Raw genomic sequence first — 19,318 nt, forward strand, 5'->3', positions numbered from 1 at the left:
GAGAGAGAGCTAGAGAAAGGAAAGTTGAATTTTTGATAATGGCATCTAACAGCTGGATCATTACAAGGGCTAATTTGCAGACCACTCACAGAAATTCCCAAAACACAGAGACACAAAAACGTAAACACTTTCTATAAGCTGAGTAAGTAATGCCTTTGAATACATTTCTTAATAAATCACAGGGATATTCTATCTAAAACAAACATTTCTGTTTGTTTCCAGTACTGCTGAATATACATGCTTTCAAGGAATGAATAAGGAACAATATTGACCTCAACTGCTACATCTTATGCTATAAAACACACATTATCTCCATTGTGAAACTGGAAGTGCATTCCAGGTGGCTTGGTCCTGTGGTTTGGCCTTGCATGGCTGGGGTTTTTTTAATGAGTAGACGGTATAAAGCCCTCCTATATGGATCAGGACTGTGACATTGGGGAGGGGAACATGAACTCTTATCCCCACCCCTGCCTGGCACCTATTTGCAATGAGGAGAAAGTTTCCAACAGCACCAATGGGGGCTTTCTTCCAATTAGCTGGTATATGGTGAGCAATTTCAATTGGGACTGCAGTAGAAACAATGGGAATAAGTTTTAGCTTCCCCCTCATTCCAGCCATTTGTTAAAGAAAAATAAATCACTCAAGGCCAGCCACATAACAAATGTCACATCTAGTTTGTCCCCCAGTGTCAGCACCAGGGGTGGGTGGGTGGGTGGGTGGTAGAGGATACTGGGGACAGGGAACAAAGAGGAACCAGCACATTTATGGGGCAAGAGCAAACCTAGTCCCACAGGTTATATATAAGAAAAAGAAATAAAATTAGAACCTATGGTCACACGGTTCAGTTCACACCCCACAGATGTCAGTCAGTTGACAAAATGCTCAAACAGATGTATAGTGCAGTCTTGGTGGTGCACTGGAAGCACATGTGTGCACTGGAGATAGAGGCCTGGTATTGTAGGAGAGAGGAGGTTGACTAGACACATTCAGAGAAGACCCATTGACATTAATGGATGTGACTAATTTAGGTGCATTAATTTCAATGAGTCCACCCTGCATATGACTTAGCTGGATTCAAGAAAAGGTGCTAGAGCCAGATTTCTGGGAGCTCCATTTTGACGCAACCTCATGTCTACGCAGCATCTTATGTGCAGCATCTGCATCTAATCACTTAGCAAAAAATTAAGAGACTTAAGCCTGCAGACTTAAGATCTAAAATTGTGCTCAGTAGTTTTTAAGGCAGACACAAAATTTGTACACCATGTATGCCTTGGTTTGATGAAGACAGAAAATATGAACATGAAAAATGGTCCCTTTATGAAGATAAATGCACTCCTTGCAAAGCTTTGCCAATGGCTAGGCACTCCTTCTCCTGAGGCCTCTTGCAATGTGTATTTGTGTGTACATATCCTACAGGGAGACGAAAGTGCACAAAAGGCCAATGCTTTGATTTTCCACCATTGTTGATCCTTGCCAATTTATGAATGGCTGGGCTTTTCATAGAGCTCAAATGGAGAGAAAAGGAGGGATGAACTGAAAAGGAAGCATCCATTCAAACAGGATGTTTATGTTTCATAACAATGAGAAAGTTTATCAGGCTTGTTCTTTCCATCTAAAGAGAACAAGTTGCAACAAGGCCAGATCCTAGCTGGGTGGTACCCACAGAAGTGTGGGAGTGCCAAGTGCCTTCAAGCCAACAGCAAGCTACGGTAGCCTTCGTGGTGCCAAGTCTCCACCCACCACCACCTTGAGGCTCTCTGCATACTCAAGTCTTCCGTAAACAAAGGGACAGTGCTAGGTGATTTCCCTTTCGCTTATCAATTCAGGAGTTGACTCACAAGAATCCTGAACTTCCAGCCAATCACTAGTTTGTAAGAATAGTTTAGAATGATTTTTAGGAGGAGGAGGAGAAAGAGATAGACAGTGACATTTGTGCCAATACCTAAGATTACTGTACACAACAGAGAGACCCTTTGAGCTTTAAAAAATAAGAAATAAATACCAGGCATCTCTCTCTATGAGGTGTCTCTTTGTACCAACAACAACTTAGTGATGATGATAATAATAATAATAATAATAATAATAATAATAATAATAATAATAATTTATTATTTCTACCTCACGCATCTGGCTGGGTTCCCCCAACCACTCTGGGTGGCTATCAACAGAACATTAAAAACAGAATAAAACGTCCCTAAACAGGGCTGCCTTCAGATGTCTTCTAAAAGTTGGATAGTTGCTTATTTCCTTGAATTCTGACAGGAGGGTGTTCCACAGGGCAAGGGCCACTACTGAGAAGGCCCTCTGCCTGGGTCCCTGTAACCTCACTTCTCCCAATGAGGGAGCCGCCAGCAGGCCCTCAGCGCTGGACCTCAATGCCTGGGCAGAATGATGGGGTGGAGACGCTCCTTCAGGTATACTGGGCCGAGGCCGTTTGGGCTTTAAAGGTCAGCACCAACACTTTGAATTGTGCTTGGAAACGTACAGTTTGCTCAACAAGGGCAGTGATAGCATTTTTTGATATCAATTGTCTTTGAGAACTAGTTATAGATTATAAAATAAGCCACATTGGATCCTGAGGCAAATGGTCCCCTTCATTGATACTGCTACAGAACAGAAAAAGACAAGAGAATTGAGCATTTGGGCCATTGCTTTCTTGGACATGGAGAGCACATAACATTAAGCACAGAGAGTTGCACTTTCCCAAAGACGCCAAAGCAAGCCAAGGAAGTTCCACCTGGCTTCAACGTACAGTACTCATATCCGTTCCTCTCCAGGAAGATAAAAAGAGAAGGGGGGGAGAGAGAAACTGAGTAACAATCATACAACCCTCAAGAGAAACCTCTCTGCTCCAAACATTCTTTAGATCCAGGGCATACAACATCCCTCCTACCCAGAAAAAGGAAAGAAAGCCCCCCAGCATTTCCGGCAGTATATGCTGCATTCAAAAAATAGGAGGAAACAGATGTTTGTCATATAGCGACAGGAATATCTCTTTCATGGTACAGCTTCTTCAATGCAACTGGGGCAAGTAACCAGTGAGAGCTGTGTGTTTTCTGTGCGTGGCCGTGTGGAGATAGTGGCAGGCTAAATTCTGAGAATCCTGGGCTTGAAGGGCAGGGGAGGCACCTGCAAACACAGCCCACAGTCCTCTCTCCATTGTGCAGATTGCACAGGGAGAAGAATGCCAAAATACATCTCTTATGAAAGCCCTGGACAATCACCTCACTTTGCATAGCGGAAGGCAAGGGTGATAGGCAGGAAGAAAGGAAAGAAATGCATTGTATTAGGGGGAGCAGCTTGCAAAAACACATGCATGGGATAAAACTGCTTACAAAAATGTGTATAATTGGCTAAATTCACAGTGGTATGCGAATGATATTTTTAAATTTTAAAAAAATCACAAATTGCTGTAGAAATGTGGGGAATGGGGAAATGAGAATTTGAGAGGAACCAAAGTGGACAGATTCATCCACCCCTATCAGTCACTCACCTCACCTTTATAGCTGCACCAAACTGTCTTGGTCCACCTGTGCTTCTGGTTAACCCAGAACAGGCATGAGGGGTACGCTAGGGCCAATGGGGAGGTCATAGGATCACCAGAGGTCATAGGATCATAGGATCTGGGGAGGTCATAGGATCACCAGAAGGAGCCTTAATTGACTCATGCCATGGTTGTCCAGTGTTTTAGACGGGGACATTCCCAGTTCTACCTGGAGCTGCAGAGATTGAACCTGGGCATTTCTGTGTGCAAAGCAGATGCTCTACTAAGTTCCCACCCTTCCCCAATTCCTTGCATACATCAGATACAGCAGCCTATGTAACAACTCAGGTCATTGATCAACTCAGAGTTTGGGATCTCACAACATCAGCTGATGCCATAATACAATTGGTTAATCTTTAAAATGTCATGGGATTCTTCTTCATGCAACAGGCTCATCATAGCTCTCTTATATCGGTTTCTTTGCAGGGGAGGGTAGGAATCAAACAGTGATTGTTACGTCTGCTGAGGAAAACCCTAGTATTCTAAAAAGCCAAACGAAAAGATATCCCAGTACCAAGTCCCTAAAGGAAATGAAGGTCTGCTGCAGGAAAAGTCGTGGAATTAAAGCCATAGGGTTTTTTTAATACATCAGCTGAAAAACATGTTGTATGCAAAGCATTAAGCTCTTTTATTAGCAAGAAGGAGACAAAGTGAAGGAGGAGATCAAACAGCAGGATGCAAAAGCTTTTTCACTCAAGGAAGGTCAACCGTTCAAACCCTACCCTGGGCTGCAAAAATTCATCTGGTGGTGATCCTTGATATCAAAGTTATTTCAATTCAAACAAAGCACCAGATCACCTTGGACCAGGCATCCCCATACTTCGGCCCTCCAGATGTTTTGGACTACAATTCCCATCATCCCTGACCACTGGTCCTCTTAGCTAGGGATCATGGGAGTTGTAGGCCAAAACATCTGGAGGGCCGCAGTTTGGGGATGCCTGCCTTGGACAATGTGATATAACAGAGTATCATTGCCCAGGTCATGGAAACTCAGTGTGGACTCTATACTTCCTATCACCCCTGGAGGGGGGGCCCAGGTTCCCCAACCCTGCTCCACGTAATAAGACAATGATCAAAGCATACAAGATAGCAACACACCTATGGCATTCTTTGCTAAAACATCTCTAGCCAATGAGAGAGTTATTCCTATGTTATGTATAGGAGGTGAGTGGTGAGTTTGATATGTGGATACCTACTTAATTCCCTTGATTCCAACAGGACTGGATCTGCTTAAAATTGTTAAATAAACACCAACTACCAACAGGGGCAACCCATATGGTACTTTCCAGATGCTGTGCACTACAATTCCTTTCATCCCTGGTCATTCGCCATGCTGGCTGCTGTTGATAGGAGTGGAAAGCACCATGTTGCGTCCCTGTGCACAGCCTCAGAGTACAAAATTTGGAGTGTGGGGAGGGGAGGCAGGTCTAAGAAAAAAAGTTTCAAATTCCTGAAAATCTGCTATGACGAAAGCCAATAGAGGAGCAAGAATATCAAAGGGTTTGTAGTAGCTTACAGACTAAAAAGTATGAAGGCAAAAGCTTTGTTGGACTAGCTAGACTCCACTTCATCTGATAAATATATGAAAGGCTAATAAATCTCTTTGTTTTTATGATGTAACAGTACTGGGGGGGGGGGGTTCCTGCAACAGACTAGCACCACTCCCCCACCCCTGGAGGTTATCACCATAGAGCAATTAGGGCTTGCACACAATTTAAGATGAAATGGGATGAAAACTCCCCCCTAAAGTGAAATATCTGGGAAATTACATGGGTTATTGAAATTTGCATTAAAGCAACTTGTATAGTAAATGTAGAGTTTCTGATTAGGAGGCACAATTTAGAGGTTTTTGTGGGAAGCCAAGACTAATTAAATTTAATTGGGGGGTAGGTGAGTGGGTGGAGTGAGTAGCCTGAAGTGGGAGACAAGAAATACGTAAATAGACGCTGCATTGAAAAGCGCATCTCTGTCAAACCATCATCAATTCTCTTGAAAGCTATTGTTTATTTCCAACCACAGACACATCTTATGTTTCGACTGGGCTTCAGTTGTATACATTTTTTTATGAAGCAAAGAGAGCAGCATGTCTTACGGCTATCATGCACGTGCAGAGTTAAAGAACAAGTAGAGAGCCTTCATGGAGGAGAGAGAGCATTGCACATTTTTTCATTGTTCTAATGCTCAATGCGGCGGCTTCACCCTGTCCAATACAAATCAAACAAGTGTTGAAACTAATCTAGCTAAGCTAGACACAATGCATCAGTGTAGATTAAACAATGCAAATATGCACTTGCCCTTTCTTGCTTTTTTTAAAAAAAATAAAAAACCACCATTATTTGTTCAAGTTTCAAATTGCTTTGGGCACAGGGATGGAAGAGGGAATGTGTGCACAGTTCATCACAGGCATTATTCAGTAAGTGCCCTCAGCATCGTAACAAAATTTACACTGTCTATTGCAGTAATGTTGGTTATCACGTATTGTGGCTGGTTTTGGCTTTGCTAAAGCTAGAGTGCTTTTTAAAAATCCAAAATGTCTAAAATGGTTTGTGCAGGCATTGCGATGCAGAAATTTGATGAAATTCACTTTTAAGGGTAAACCTACTTAATCTGCACTTTTCAAAACATTATGCAAACTGAGCCTCAGACATCCTTCAAAATTCACTTTTCCAAATTTTGCAATGCACTTCTCCAGCCAAGTGATGTACACACAAATGCATACATTAATGAAAATAGCATATAGAAATTCACCGTAGATGAAAAAAATGCTCTGCAAAGATGTATACGTTAGACAGAATTGCACACAAAATGTGTATATCAGGGAGGGCACTAAAATGAGGATTTATTCTCAAGAGGTTTAAAAAGAAATGCAAATAGCTGCAGAAATGTGGATAACTGAGTTTAAGATTGGAAACCAAAGCTAATAAATCCATCCATCCCTATAGAAGCACCATAGAGCTGATGTGTGTATCCTCAAACAACGTCAGCTCTACAACAGGTTCAGCCCACCCTATTGGCCAGGTTCACACTAAAAGACCAATTTATTACAAGTGTGGAATGAGTATTATGTGGCACATCTAACAGTGTCAGTTCTGCAGATCAAGGCAGTCAAGTGGACAAATGTGGGGGAAAGCAATCCTGCAAGCTGCAGGGTTACTTAGCCACTTGCATTTTGATGAAAAACTGCCTCCAGGCCTCATTCTGAAACAAACTCCTGATTTGGATCAGATCCTCCTGACATTTTCTTGCTGAAAATCACCCCCCCCTTCAAATTGCTATTTGCTGTGGGTGCTGTTAAGCATCCTGGGGGGGATTGGCTTACAACAAAGTAGCAGCAGGATTTAGTTCTGGAAGCAAAGTGGCATGAGGCACTGATCCTCATGTTCTGGAACAGTTGGACACTGGCTGCTTTTCTTCCAAAACAGAAATGGTCAAATAAAGCATTTTTTTTTAAAAAAAAATGTTTATTGCAATGTGAAGTTTTGCACTGAAGTGTTTCCAAACAGCTTACTGAAGACATGTCTGACCAGGAAACTTCCTCTCCCTCATGTTATAAAAATCAGATATGAACAAGGTAGAACTGCTACCCATTCCTGGGCATGGCCTTGCAGATCAGACTCCCCTTTTTCAGGGAATGAAACTGAGGTCTCAGTCAGAAATTCATGCAGGGCCAGCCCTGCAAAAAGATCCTGTGGTGTCAATGCCCCCTCCAGCCCAAGGAAGTTGCACTGCCATCCTTTGATTCAGAGGACTCAGTCACAAAAGCCCCAATCTAGCCATAATCTCTCTTGCTCTATTAGTCATAAAAGACTGCTGGAGTGGGCTGGGCCTCTTTAATAGAAGAGTACCTTTCAGTGAAAGTGGAGGTTGCAAATGCAAAAAAACCAGATGCTCCTGGGATGCGGGTGGCACTGTGGTCTAAACTATTGAGCCTTGGGCTTGCGGATCAAAAGGCCGGCAGTTTGAATACCCACGACAGGGTGAGTTCCCGTTGCTCATTCCCAGCTCCTGCCAACCTAGCAGTTCGAAAGCATGCCCCCCCCCCCAAAAGTGCAAGTAGATTAATAGGTACCGCTCCTGTGGGAAGGTAAATGGTGTTTCTGTGCGCTGCTCTGGTGTTGGTGTTCTGTTGCACCAGAAGCAGCTTAGTCATGCTGGCCACATGACCCAGAAAAACTGTCTGCAGAGCAGACAAACGCTGGCTCCCTCGGCCTGTAAAGTGAGATGAGTACCACAACCTCAGAGTTGTTCACAACTGGACTTAACTGTCAGGGTCCCTTTACCTTTACCTTACCTTTCAGTGAAAGTGGAGCTTGCAAATGCAAATGCAAAAAAAGTGCTCCTATAGAGACAGCTGAAGCAACACCAGAGCTCTGGTTTCCTGTAGCATTCATCCAGAGCCTTGCCCCAACACTATACAGGATTAATGCTTGCAGTAGGACCCACTCCACCATCCTAAGAAGTGACCCATCTTTCCACAATATGGATTGTGCCACCTATGCCTAATTAGAGAACAAAACAGTTGGGCATGTGCATTTATTCAGAAGCAAGTTGATGTGATTTACTCCCCAGTAAGTGCCTATAAAATGACATCAGTCCATGCTGTGCCAGAACTGTAATAAACTCTACGAATGAATGCAGACAAACCAAACTTTGTTTATACAAAGTGTTGCCCTGATGCCCAACTCACTGCCTCAACCAAAACATGAGACAAAACACTCTTTTTTCATTGGGAGTGACCCAGGAGATCACCCATTTCCTTACTCGCAAAATAGCTCACAGACTATCATTTCCAAGACTGTGCTGATTGCGTGCTCCTCTCTTTCAGTCGAAACCTTTCCCCAGAAGGCACATATCCGACCCCATTGTTCCTGTGCAGCCATTTGAAAGGGTTATTTTTCCCTTACTCCTTTTGTGTGTGTGTTTTTGGAGTTTATTTGCTTTGTACTTCCTCCTTGCTGTGGAATTACTACTGGGGGAAGTGAAGACACAAAAGAATAGAAAAAATAACACTAAACCAAACCCAACATGGAAATGAAGGACAAAAGGCCTTTCTGACTGCTTCTGGAATCCAGGGTGACTCAACTCAACACAGACCCATCTGACACAGTCAACACAATGGGATGAGATGAGAGTCTAGTTTTCTGTTCTGGAAAACCAAGAAGATTCTACTTCCAGATTATCATACATTGCTACTGCTTTCCTGATAAATATTCAGGCCAAAGTACACATTAATAGAAAGACACTTATTTAATAAATAAATAAATAAACCCAAAGAAACCCCCAAGTGCACATAACCTTGCCACATTTATTCTATATAAATAAATTCATTTATGAATTGCTTCCCATAAGATATCCAAAAGTGATTAACAATAAAAACCTCAATAAAAACTATAACAATAAAATCAATTACAAATCCAGTACAGATAGCAGACTAGAGTAAGACTCTCCCCTGAAAAGGCTTGTTGAAAAAGCAAGAGATTTGGGGAGGGATTTTTTTGGCAGAGCGTGTTCTCCTTCATGGAGAGCATGTGTTGCGGTGGGGGAAAACAAGACATCCCTCTGTTGCTGGGCACGTTAGTTTGGATGGCCACAAATCTTATTGGGCACCTCTTGGTCATTGGGGAGAATATGAAATTGCAATTTATGATTGACGGCCAAGGGGCTATTTATTCCCTGCATGCAGCGTTGAGCTGCCTCTTTTAGCTGCATGCATCGGATCACCCGCCCACCTTCCCTATATTTAAGGCTGTTCACTTTGACCTTGCTATGCCTGTCATGGGGTCGTCTGCTTTGGGGCAGGGGCCTGGTAGGAATTTTTCCATTTGGCTGATTGGCCAGTACCATTTGGTTTTTTGCCTACTGAGTAGCAAAATTGTCACAATTTGTAAGGTTGCAGTTAGGCATTGGTTAAATTTGGTTGGTGGAGGGGGTATGGTTGGCTGTGCCCGCCCCTACAATGCTGCTGCTGCAAGTGTATTCCGTTGAAGGAATCCAGGGGCTCACCATGCTCTTGTCCGAACCCCTGTCAAACGGCTAGGGCCACACAAGAGCCCTGGGGAGCATTTGGGGAGAGGTGAGGGCCTGGCACCCAGCTCTATTCTCTCCCCAAAAATGTTTTCCCTTATTGACTTTCGCAGGCTTGCGGGTGTCAGTTCTGTTCCTACCTCTAGGTGCGAACAGATAGTCGTGAACCAATTCCTAAGCAACCACTCACATTCTGTAATCAATAAAGTTGTGACCAATTTTTTTTTGCCAAAAACCTTAAACAAAAGTTCTGTGTAAATTGTGTTTTATTTGAGGGTGGCTTGGGGACCTCGACACGCAACAGGAGATACCCTGAAGAAAACATAAGGACCTAATTCATAATGTGCTCCCAATCCACATACGGTCCCCCGATCAACACAAAGTTAAACTATGGAACTCGTTCCCACAAGGGCAATGATGGCCACCGGCCCAACAACTTGAATGGCTTTTAAAAAAGACTGAGAAATTCATGGAGCATAAGGCTATCAATGACTACTAGACACAAAGGCTGGGCTCTATCTACATTCTGTACACTCTATGGCCAGAGGCAGTATGCCTTTGTACATCAGCTGAAAGAAATTGCAAGTGGGGAGAATGTTGTTGCACTACTGCTTGTGGGCTTCCCAAAAGAGGCATCTGATTGTCCACTGTGAGAAGGATGCTAGACTAGATGGGCCATCAGCTTGATCCAGCAGCTCATCTTACGTTATGCTCTTATCATTAGCCCATAGCCCTTCTATTTCTTGGCTCCTGCCTCATATCTAGAGTGAGATTTGTCCAAACTCCTGTGAACTGTAGTTATATGCAAATAAAGCCAGCGCTTACATTATTTCACCCCACCAGCGAAACTCCTGTCTCGATGCACTGTCCCCTGATGAATATAGCAGACTGGCAAATTCAGGCTGGGCCCTGCAGTTGATAGGGAGCAAAAAACCTGCCTCCCCAAAATGTCAAGGCTTTTTGCAATCTGGAAAGTAACGGGGAAAATGCACTGGAAATTTCAATACATTTGGTTTGAGGCAATGCTACCTAACCTTCCCACAAATACGTATATCAAAAGGCTTACCTGCTAAATAGCCCTTCCCATCTAATCTCCTAGCAAACAAATCAAGATGAATACTAAATAAGCAGTTCACCTGAGTGATGGTCTGAGTGATGGTTTTGATGAGTTACTCGATACTATGTATACTTTTTCCAGATGTATTTTCCCTTTACATTTGAAACTTCCCGGGAAGGAACAGCAACCTCATTTTCCTGTTAAGGCTCCATTTTCCCCTTCTTAATTTAGAATACGGTACATAATTTGTTCCTACACAAACCAATCAGTGTGTGTGTGTGTGTGTGTGTGTGTGTGTGTGTGTGAGAGAGAGAGAGAGAGAGAGAGAGAGAATGTTCTTTTTTGAAACCTTTACTTTAAATTGTGCCCAGGTGGCTTCCACCCATTGTTTTCAAATATACATATTTTAAAAATCTAACAAAAGGATCATGAGATTCAGGGTGAGTTGAGAACCTACAGCCCCAACCATGGAAGGGCTTTCAGGAATTCACAAGATATATTGACCCCCCAGATTGATTAGATCAGCTTTCACCCACTTGATACCCTCCAGATGTATTAGACTCCAGCCTCCATCAGCCCTAAGCCAGGATAGTCAAAAGATGCTGATGAGAGTTGTAGAGGGCACCAGGTTGGGGAAAGCAAGCCTATGAAAGCAGCAGAAGTGGCAGGTGATGGCCACTTTGAGAAGGGGTGCCACATATTTTTTGAAAAGTAAATAAATGCATGTTACATATAGGCATGGATGTATCTCAATTTCAGATTTTCTGTTTCTCTTTTTTGCAATCCTAATTTCTGTTCTCCACATTTCCACATCAGTTTTCATTTTTGGATGAAAAATGCCTTATGAAAATTAATCAACATTTTACACCGTAAGTAATTTTGCCAAATGCACAAATTTTTGCAAGCCATTTCCCCCATTACTAAGCATTTGTGTATTATTATTATTTTTATGTGCATATGCCTTTTTCAGCACACGAGTATATGCATTTTTGTACAGATTACTTGGCTGGAGAACTGCATGCCAAAATCCATAGAAGTTAAACATTTGAAGGAAGGAGACTTTTCAGTTCACATATTGTTTTTATGTACTGTTTGACCATGGTGATACCGGTAGTTCAAGGATACATTCCAGTCAGGCAAAAGTGCTGAGGGAGGGCACAGAGATGAGCCACTGAGGGATGTGACCGAAGAAAAGTCCCATGAGCCAGACCTGCAGAGCCACACTTGGCCACCCACACCTGAGGTTCCCCATCCTTGTTTTGGTCCCTATGACAAACATCTGCGGCAAATGCAGCAAAGCACCCTTCTGGTGGGAGTTCTGCATGTACCACTTACATCTCTGCCAAATGAAGTCAGAGGCCAAATACCACAGAACTTTTAGGGCTGCTCAGGAAAACGAGAAACAACACCGCTTCCTCTAAAGTTTACCGCTCAAACCAAATTTTGTAGTTAAGATTATTTGACATTCCCACCTCCTTGAAAACAACATTTCACTTCTGATATGAACATAAAGAGGAGGGTGCTGTACTCTTTTCGCAGGCGCCGATCTCAAACAACAGAATACGGCCAATGTTTTGTACGGAATGGCATTTCTTTCAGCTCACTTGTCAGCATGGAAAATCATTAAGACAGCAGGGTTGTGGGGCGGGGGTGGGACGGGCATGAATCCCGAAAGGACAGCAGACATATATTCCCTACCGCCAGATTGTTGAGGGGGGGGGAGGCTTAAGGTTGAAGACTGGGCCAGTAAAGCTCCTCTGGCAGAAAAGAATGACAAAAACCGTACAATCGGGAAAACACGTGTGGCTAATTCATTACTGAGCAGGGCACTCGGGAACATCTGGGCCCAGCTCTCTCTCTCTCACGCACAGTCCACAGCTTTGCATAGACCTCCTAAGGACATCCTTTATGCAGCCCTTTCTTTTGCATTCCACATCATTCCATACAACCCTATTACACACAGACACACTGGGACCACAGAGGGTGGGAGATAGATTTTGAAGGTGGCAAGCTCCATCTTAAATATTAAAACCTATCCAAAACACAAACCTATTTAGATTTGACATTAACACCCCAACTCTCTTTAACACCACTTAGTCATCCCCATTGGCTTCAGCAGAATTTGCATTCCTATGGATGTTCTCAAAATTACACCCTCTCTCAGCTGAAATTGTAATTCGATGTTCTATTTAAAATGGATTTGTTTTCAATCTACATTTCTGTGGATGTGGAGAAATTGAATTTAAGACTAAGAAAGCGAGGAACTAAGAGAAACCAAAATTGACAGATTATTAGCGCATCCCTAAACTCTATGCCAGGCATAGGCAAACTGAGCCCTCCAGATGTTTTGGGACTACAATTCCCATCATCCCTGACCACTGGTCTTGTTGGCCAGGGATCATGGGAGTTGTAGTCCCAAAACATCTGGAGGGCTCAGTTTGTCAATGCCTGCTTGCCCTTTAGCATTCTCTGTGTTTATCCATTTATACATTCAGCTGCTGCTTCTTTTCGTAATGGACATATTTTAAATTCGGCAACAAATATGCCCCCCCAAAGCAAGTAGAAAATTTGAATATCTGAAGTAACCCATAGGGAGTGCAGTTGTATCTCAACAGGCACCAAAGCTCCACTTTGAATTCCAAAAGTAAAGTGACTTTTTGCTGCTGGTGAAGGCTGTTCACACAAGGAGACTGGGAGCCAGAGTTCTTGTATGAACCCACCAAAATTCTGTTGGTGCTCCCCATGTTGTTACAGCTGGGATTCTAGCATCTGCTTACTGGATGGGGCAAGGTTTACTAATAAGGCCCAGAGGGCATTTCAGAACCACTGCTTTCATCTCTTGGGAAACATCATCACACACAGACAGGCAGACTAACAGCAATCAGTCACCTATTTTTTGTTAAAAGGAGCTTACATAGATTCATAGGAGGACAGGTCTACCAACAGCTGCAAGCTAGGATAGCTACATGGCTCTTCCATGTACAGTGGTACCTCGACTTACAAATTTAATCTGTTCCGAATGGACATTCGTAAGTTGAAAAAATCATAAGTCGAAGCCAATGCGGGAAAAATAAAAAAAATTCGTAAGTCGGAAAAATCCTATCTAAACCACATCCAAAATGGCGGACGAAACTCTGTTCGTAACTCGAAACAAGTCGAGTCATTCGTAAGTCGAGGTACCACTGTACCTCTGAGTACAGGGAATGAGAAACGGGGCACTTAGTGCACTGGTGGAGCTTCATGCTCCGGCACTGGGGCGGGGGCGGCACACGTTCTGGGGGCGCCCCCCGTAGGGGCGTGGTGCATGCTCTGGAGGCGGGGTGCCCGGCAGGGTGCCTAGCGCGGGTGGCAGGCCAGCCGCCATGGCGCCCCCGGGATCGTGCTGCCCGGGGCGGAGCACCCCCATTGCCCCTCCCTTCCTACGCCCCTGACTCAGTGCCTTACATGACCTGCTTCTTGACATCTTGGGGCATCTGGCTGGTCACCATCAGAAATTAGGCACTGGAACAGGTAAGAAGGGAGGAGAATTTTGTTTGGTCTGAATTTTAAAGCAATCTCGCATAATTCACAGTTCGGAGACTGTAAAAAAAACACAAACACCTGCATTTTACAGGAGCGGCTGCTGAGTGCACAAGGGGGACACTTTAGAGCAGAATTGGATGCAAGAGAAGTATCTTAGGGGAAAGTACCTGAAATATACTCGGAGTCGAGAGTGAATTTCATGCTCTTTATTCAGCTCATAGTCATCAAGGAGAAGAAGAGAAGAATGGCTCTTTTCCCAAAACCATCTGCTTATATACATTATTTACACAATGGGCCTTGCGTGATTGGCTACTTCAGGGCTACAACTGTGGGCCAATCAGGTTGTGGATTGACTTCTGCCTGCAGCCTGATTGGCTGCTCCTACAGGCCAATCAGGTTGCAGATTCACTTCTACCAGCCGCCTGATTGGCTACTCCTGCAGGCCAATCAGGTTGCGGATTCACTTCCACCTGGAGTTGGATTGGGTAGCTCCTGCTGACCAATCAGACTGCTGATTCTGAATCCTATTGTTCTAGGATTCAGCTCAGTACATAACAGTACCTGTAATGGGTACAGTTTAGATCCAATATTTTTCATGTCTTCCCCCACCTAAAGGGGGGTGGGGGAAGCCTGCAGAAAACAGGATTAGTTTATGACTGAATGCCTGCATAATTAAAGAGGCTGGTTTGTCCATTCCTTGGAACAGTTGGTCGTGAATAAACAGGGCTCCCCTTATGTGATACAATCAAACAATGTCCATGTCAATGAGCCTGGGCCAAAACTTCTCAGAATAGTCTGAGAAATAGCCTAAGAATTTCCTTTTTCAGTCTCTAACAAACTGTTGCAAGATTCTACCACCCCAAGAATGTTCCGTGGAATGGCCTTCCTAACTTATCTACCAGTATATGTAGTCTCAGTGCCAAAGGGTTCAACCTGGAATTTTGAAATGACAAGCACACTTTCATTGTTTTTGAATCTGCTGTATATGTGCAGGTGCCAAAAACAGACAATTCCACTCTGCAACCTTTGGGCAATGTAAGATATTTGGCTCTGTTGACATCTGTCTGTCTTGGGAGACAATGGAGTAGTACCTCTTTGGGGGTAATGTCAAATCAATGGAGAGTTACAGTGCCTGTTGTGGCTGTAGAGATCAATACATGAGACACATTTTTTGTTGCAGCTGGGGCACATGAACACATCCAGTCATGGTGCTGCAGATGAATCATGGCATTTCTTCTCTCTGCACTCCTCCTAACGGGTATTGGTACCAGTGTTTCAGGAACTGGAAGTTGAAAATTCTGATGCAGTAACACACATATTAAATCCCAACAGTTCTGCTGGCTAGAAATGTAGTGTAATATTTATGGCACTGGGTTTGTGTAGCTTCTGTTCTGCTGCAACCATTTTGTAATATTTTTGCCTTTCAATCTTTTTTCTCTTTTAAGGATATTATATTTTTCATATATTGTATTTCTGTGATTGGAACACTGCACTGAGAGCTGCTAGGTGAATGGTGGATGGTCTAGAATTATTTTTTAAGTTAATAGATATAAATAAAACTGCTTAACCTTATTAAAAGCTACAAAAACTAACATTAAGAGGAATAATGTCATTGCTGAGCAAAGTTGCTAAGAAACAGTGACATGTCCTTCATTGTAACATGTCCTTTTGCCAAAGGTTTTTGCTAAGAGCATTTCTTTCAGGAGAGTTAAAGAGTTAGTTTGGGAGTCACAGCATTAGAAAGTTATTGTGTTGGAGAGGGAAGCAAAGTGATTTGGTAAACCATTACAACTATTAAGCTGTAGTGGCCTGGGTTGCAGGAGATCAAGGACCCATTACTACTTCCACAGCACGATCCCAGAGGGGTGCTTGTCTCCAGCATCCTAGAGCCTTCCAGTCAGCATGAAAGATGAGTTAGCCACCAAGAAATCTTTTCACCCTTTGTGCTTATAGGAGTCAGAGTGAAAGGTGGTGAGTCAGCCACTGATAATTGGCTCCTACGGTCACTCTGGGGAAGGTATGTGGGAAGAACAGCAAGGAGCGGTTCTGTATGCTCCAAAGCTTCAGCTTCAAGATAATATTGCGCAAGTTCTGATATGGACAATGGAATTTCAAGTAAAACACAACTTAAGGCACGCCAAAAAAAAAGGTATTAGAGCGCTCCAAATTGTTTTCCCAGCCGCATTCACAGAAAACAGAAGATCTAGCTGAAAGGCAACGCATAGGAAAGAAAGAAGCAAGTCTTTGACTGAAAAGTGACTTCAGCGGACAGCAATAACACCCTATTAAGAAAAAGGGAGATAACAATTTCTCTTCTCTTCCGTCCATTCCCATGAGCAGGGTTTCTTGACTCATTCATTGGTTTGCCAAAGGAGGCAGAGAACAAACCAGCCATTAACAGCATCAAGCATCATGAAGCCTGAGATAAAAGTACCACCAGCACCTCGTTCCTTCCTGCTTTTAAAGTGAACATCTGGATTTAATAATCAGTGTCGCACAGCAGGGTTTGCCAACTTGGCGACTGCATGTGTACGTAAGAAGGAACATAGGAAGCTGCCTTACACCAAGTCAGTCCATTTGTCCATTTTGCCCAGTATTGTCCATACTGCCTGACAGCGAGTCTCCAGGCAGGGTTGTCTCCCAGCAAGAAGAAAATAATGCCTGAAAGGATGTGATGTACTTTATGAACCAGTAGTTACTAAAAGAGAAGGAATCAGTAGGGAGGAGGAAGAGTGGGAGGGGATGAGCAGGTTGCCTTTCTATCACTGCCCAGTGGATCAGCTGGTTCTGCATCTGATCTAGGAGGAAAGTGTGTTTCGGGGAGGCACTCATTTCCATACTCTAACACACACACACACACACACACACACACACACACACTGCCAGTTTTAAGCCCATTATCCCCCCCTCTTCTCCTACTACATTTAAACAAACAAACAACTACTACTACTACTACTACTTGTTTATTTATATGCCGCCTATCTGACTGGGCATCATCTGTAATTCAAACATTTCATTCACAACCATTTCTGACCAATGACATTCCTCTTCTTTCTGCTTTTATTCCCGAGGTTCATATACTCTCCATCCCATTGCGATATTCCCTTCCCCTCTGGCTTATATAGGCAGCCTGCCGATTTCAACCTTGTGCTTGCATGCTGGGACCAAAGTATGCCACATTGTCAGCTCTGAGGGAGAGAATAGGGTCCCATTGAATGAGAGAGCACAGTTTAGCCATCCAGGGCTTTCACACAAACAATGAATGCGAAAGCTAACAGGATTTTCTTTTGAAGGGCACTGTTGTAGTGGGACTTTCTAAAACACAGCAGGGATGGTGCAAGAGGAAAAGAGAGAGGCAGTGGGGCTGAAGCCTACACAATTCAGCTTTGAAAACCTGTTTACTGACGTATTAAAGCTGTGCACAAAAACCAGAGGCTCGCTCCAAGTGTCAAAGTGACTAACAGCATGATCCTACACATGTCTGCGCAGAAGTCAGGCCACTGAGTTCTGCAAAGAGGCATACTTGAAGGTAAACGTTGTTACAGAAATGGTTAAATTTCTGTAGATTCTGCAGATTAATGTATTTAATCTACAACTATCTACACTGTTTATGACAGCTTCTTATGTTTCAGGGGGAGAGTTTAGCACAAAACTGCACCTGCGCATCTCCCTGCTTTCTGTGGGAATGGGGCAGATTGGGGCCTAAAACACAGGTGTGCCACCATTGCCTGGTTTGGCCCAGAAAGTGTGGAAAGGCAGATTTACTGAAAATAGTAGACTGATTGAAATTAAAGAGCCTGTTAGGCAGTTTATTCTGTTTTCATGTTTCCCTGTTAATTTCCACATTATGTTTGAACTTTCAGACAATGTAGAAGCCACTATAGTGGAATATAGTGCAAGTTTAGCCCATACTGTATTTCCATATTATTTGTAAACAGGTTTTTTTCCCTGGAAGAAAATAAAGGCAGTGATCCATTTGTGTGGGGGTTATGTTCCATGGAACTGCAGGAACATCCATTGATAAAAGCTGCAAACACCCCATTCCACCCCTGCCCCTTTCTGCCCCCTCTGGCATCCGCCCCCCCCCCGGTTTCCCAGCGCAGCTGTCTGGTGGGCACAGCGCGGCGGCCCTTGGCGGCCCGGCGCCCTGGCGCATTGCGCCACCCAGCCTTGCCTTAGGGCCGGCCCTGTCAGCGCGGTTGTGCACATGTTGGATGCGCCTAAAATGGTTGTGGCCTGTAATACCAACATGAGCACTAAGCTTGCACTATATTCCATTATAGTTCCAGAAGTGTCTTTTACATTTTTTAACAGCCAGGAAAAAATAAGGAGCAGGAATGAAGGAATTATTTTTTTGGATGGAAGAATGAGACAACTGTAGGTGGTATCAGGAGTTGCATGCAATAAGGTCAGGGGATGCATGCAGCCGTGGGGGGGCCTATAAATTGCCCACCTGTGCCACTGACAGCTAGCAGAGCTGCTAGGAGTGTGAGCTGTGAACCAGACACCCTCATCTCAAAACTTGCCTCTGCCTCTCAGGCAATCCACAGTCAGTCAGTCTCAGTTCCCGCAACTGCGAAATGAGAATATGTAATAGTTACCACCCCCACCCTATGTAGGGTTTTTGCAAAAGTGACCAAGGGAATGACTGTGACAATGTTAAAATGCAGGAGTATCACTACTAAGGGTTGTCTCTATGTTAGTTCTACTCAGAAAAGGCCCACTGAAATTCATGAACATGAACTTAGGGCCATTAATGTTTTCCCCTAGCAGATACTCTATTAGTTGTAGTCAAGCCTAAATTTTACGCCGGTCCTTTGTCCCTGCCAATATCCGCCCAATCTTATCCTTTGCCAGAGGTGAGGAACCTTGCTCAGCCTATGGGCAGCATTCCCTCTTGGGCAACCTTCAGGGGGTGTGGCTGCATGCCAGTGGTGGGAGGGGCCACAGTGAAAATGGGAGGCGCAACGGACAAGTGACTCTTATCTTTGTACTGTGGGCAGTACTCCAGCCAGGCAAAATCCAAAGACACCCACACCTCTCTCCAACGTCCATCTAGGTAAGCAAGAGGCATTTTTGTAGTTCAAGGAAAAGGCCAGGCAAAAGCACCCAAGGAGCTGTACTGGTGAGGGCTGCGGCCTAGAGAACATGGCAAGGGCCCGGCAGAAGGG

The 19,318-nt window shown here is 43.9% G+C and overlaps 1 protein-coding gene across 2 annotated transcripts in view; it reads right to left on the reverse strand.

The window, feature by feature from the left end:
* ARHGEF9 (Cdc42 guanine nucleotide exchange factor 9) overlaps positions 1-19,318 on the reverse strand; it is a 272,440-nt gene that overhangs the window by 241,817 nt on the left and 11,305 nt on the right. The window lies entirely within an intron of this gene.

Source organism: Zootoca vivipara, chromosome Z (genome assembly GCF_963506605.1).
Source record: "Zootoca vivipara chromosome Z, rZooViv1.1, whole genome shotgun sequence".
Lineage (NCBI taxonomy): Eukaryota > Metazoa > Chordata > Lepidosauria > Squamata > Lacertidae > Zootoca > Zootoca vivipara.